General features: G+C 35.9%; 1 non-coding gene across 1 annotated transcript; it reads left to right on the top strand.

The window, feature by feature from the left end:
* The first annotated feature begins 1,195 nt into the window (after window positions 1–1,195).
* Window positions 1,196–1,302, top strand: LOC112065136 (U6 spliceosomal RNA). The gene has a single exon (XR_002891863.1). It is a non-coding gene; the product is annotated as a U6 spliceosomal RNA (small nuclear RNA).
* Window positions 1,303–2,913: the final 1,611 nt, after the last annotated feature.

The following is a 2,913-nucleotide window of genomic DNA, read 5'->3' as shown; positions in this document are numbered from 1 at the left end:
GACTTCTCTTATATGTTATTTCGTGCTATTCTTATTCTCTTTATCCCCCATTTTCCTCTCTCCCATGTACCCATCCTAGTGTATTTAATATCTATCCTTTAAATTCACTGTCCACTGTTCTGTGTAGAAATATGTGTATCTGAAAAACTCATCATGGTGTTGTATATATGTGCTTTTAAGATATACAAGTGATTCTGTGCTAAAAATCTCATTTTGTTTCTTACATGTTAACCTTAAGTACTATGAATTTGAGATATGATCATGTTATATGAAAATATAGCTAATTTATTATAATTGCTGCATGGCATTCCACTGTATGCATGCATTTTACTTCTTCATTCCCTAATAATGGACCTCCACATTGCTTCCCACTCCTCACCCCATCCCACAAACTGTACGAGTTTATTCATGGATCTGTGTGAGAGTTAATGAAGCACAAGCTTTTTATCTTTATCATCAATTTTTTTTTCCAGGAAGATTCAATCACATTCCTGTCAGGTTTTATCATTCTTTTTAATATTTTTCCCCAATCTGATAAGCAAAAATCCTCAATATATCTTAATTTGTATTTTAAAATAACTATAAAAATTTAAAATAAAAAAAAACTAGTAAGATTAAATCTTTTTTTAATATGTGTTTTGTTCATTTGTATTCTTCTTAGTCAACTGCTCGTTCATGCCTTTAATTCATTTTTCTTCTGGGATTTTTTTTTTTTTTTCCTCATTGAGTCTTAAGAAGGATTCATATATTAACAAAATTGACCTATGTTCATACATTGCAGATATTTTTCTCATTTCGTCTTCTAACTTTGTTTATTATGGTGCTGCTCGTGGTAATTGGGGAGTTTATTTTGGTTTTTTTGCTGTTTTGTTGTTTGGTTTGGTTTGGTTTTGGCCTTAGAGCTGCCTTTTTGTTTCCTTTAAAAAAAATTTTTGTTTTTGTATTTGTATAATGCCTTTTTATGGTTTTGGTTTGGGGGTAATACTCAAGAAGAGCAAAAAAAACCTTCTAATTCAGTTATACGTTAAGAGGTAAGGGAAATATAAGCAAGGGAGTCTAAGGTTGAGAGGAACATTAAAATCCTATCACGACACATCAGGGAAGAAAGTAACCAACCAAACCAAAAGGAACTGTATTTGCAAAACAAGATTTTGATGTTAGAACCCACTTGGAATGTTTAAGATAAGCCAAAATAGTGCTCGCTTCAGCAGCATATATACTAAAATTGGAATAATACAGAGAAGATTAGCACGGCCCCTGTTCAAGGAAGACGTGCAAGTTCGTGAAGTGTTCCATATTTGGGGGAAAAAAGGTATTTGGACCACAGTAAGAATTCAATAAATGGCAGCAGTTGTTAAGACAAAAAAAGAAAAGATAGACCAAAATATACCCAGGATGTTGTTTTGATTGTACCTACCATCTGTTCACCTATACAATATGATAGTCTTGTTAGGCACTGAAGTCAGGGTAGGTTCCAACCGTCGTGACTGAGATCTTGGGTCCTGTGTCATGCAGTGTCAAGAAGCAGAAGTGGCAGCCTCTCGCCACATTGGCTGCCTAGAATTGGTGGGAATTTTAGACCACCAGGCTGATATCATCTGCAGTGTGTGTCACACGGTGAAGAAAGCAGTGGTTCTTTTCTGGTCAGCATAACTGCTGAAGAAGTAGTCACTTCTTTTTCTAGACACTTTAGTTAGAAATTCAAACCATGCCTTATTGAAAAGGGGACTTGAGATTGCTTACATGCAAAAATATAGTGCAAGATTAAAAGAGTAGATGAAGAAATTATGGAAAAGGAAAAATTAGAGTAGGACAAATAAGATAAAACCAGGGATAACATTATTACGCAAAATGCATACCTAAAAGTTCAGTACAAGTTGTGAAATAAGGGCAGGAATTTGAGCTGCCTCGCATTAAAAGCAAAAAGAGTGAAGCCTTTTCATGGAAGTTGTTAATGAAAATTACAATCATTCCTGATACTGAGTTCTGAGAGAAATTTCTCCACTGAGTAACCATAAAGAGAATACTGCCCCGTGACCTAGTTGATAAGCCCCTCAGCAACATATAAGCAGCGAACAGTATAAGCCCTCCGTGTAGGCAACTAAGGGGAGTACTTGATATTTTTACATCCGGTGAGTCTCATACAAAAAGGGTTGAAAATGTCTCCCCTTTCTTGATTAGCAGATTCTCTTAGATAAGGAAGAAAGATGTTATGAATGTTCATAACATTAGGTTCAAAATACACGTGGCAAATTTTGTTCCTTTGAATCCCTGTAGTCAAATTTTCAATGTTGCAGGGCAGGCTTGGATAGGAATTTTGTAGCAAAAAAGGACTTTCACATTAAACTGTGTAATTCCTTGCTGGCTTTTTATTCCTACCCAGTGCAAGCTATCCTTTTTATAATTCTGCAGGGTACTTAATAAACAAAATTTTATTGTAATAATGATTTGAACTACACAGTTGATTTGCTACCCACATGACTACTTTTCCTTCTGTTAAGAGTGGTTTTGTATGTGTTTTCAAATAAGTCGATTGAGCAATAAGAGTGATGAAGAGGGTAGCTTAGAGGAAAAGAGTTAACAGGAACTGAAGGGAGGATGCGGCACGCATTTTTATGGCATCTTATTTTTGTCCTGGTGCTCTTATAGACAGAAGTGGAGCGAATGCACACTTTATGGAACACAATCGGCCTGGGCAAAAGCTGTCCTGTATTTGGAATGAGTTTTGGAAGCAGAACAGAGGTGTGTTTTTCATTATGCCACATTGGATTTTTGCATTCGAGAGTATAATTACCAAACCCAGCCCTCAAACCACTGCAAAAACATCACATGTTTCTTACACACATTTTTTTCCCTTCAAACTAGCACTCAAGTGCCCACCAAGGGCCCTGCCCACAGTAGGGTTCGTTTAAA

This window comes from Physeter macrocephalus, chromosome 2 (genome assembly GCF_002837175.3).
Source record: "Physeter macrocephalus isolate SW-GA chromosome 2, ASM283717v5, whole genome shotgun sequence".
Lineage (NCBI taxonomy): Eukaryota > Metazoa > Chordata > Mammalia > Artiodactyla > Physeteridae > Physeter > Physeter macrocephalus.
Note: the sequence above shows the minus strand (reverse complement) of the source record. Positions and strands in the feature narration are given on the sequence as shown.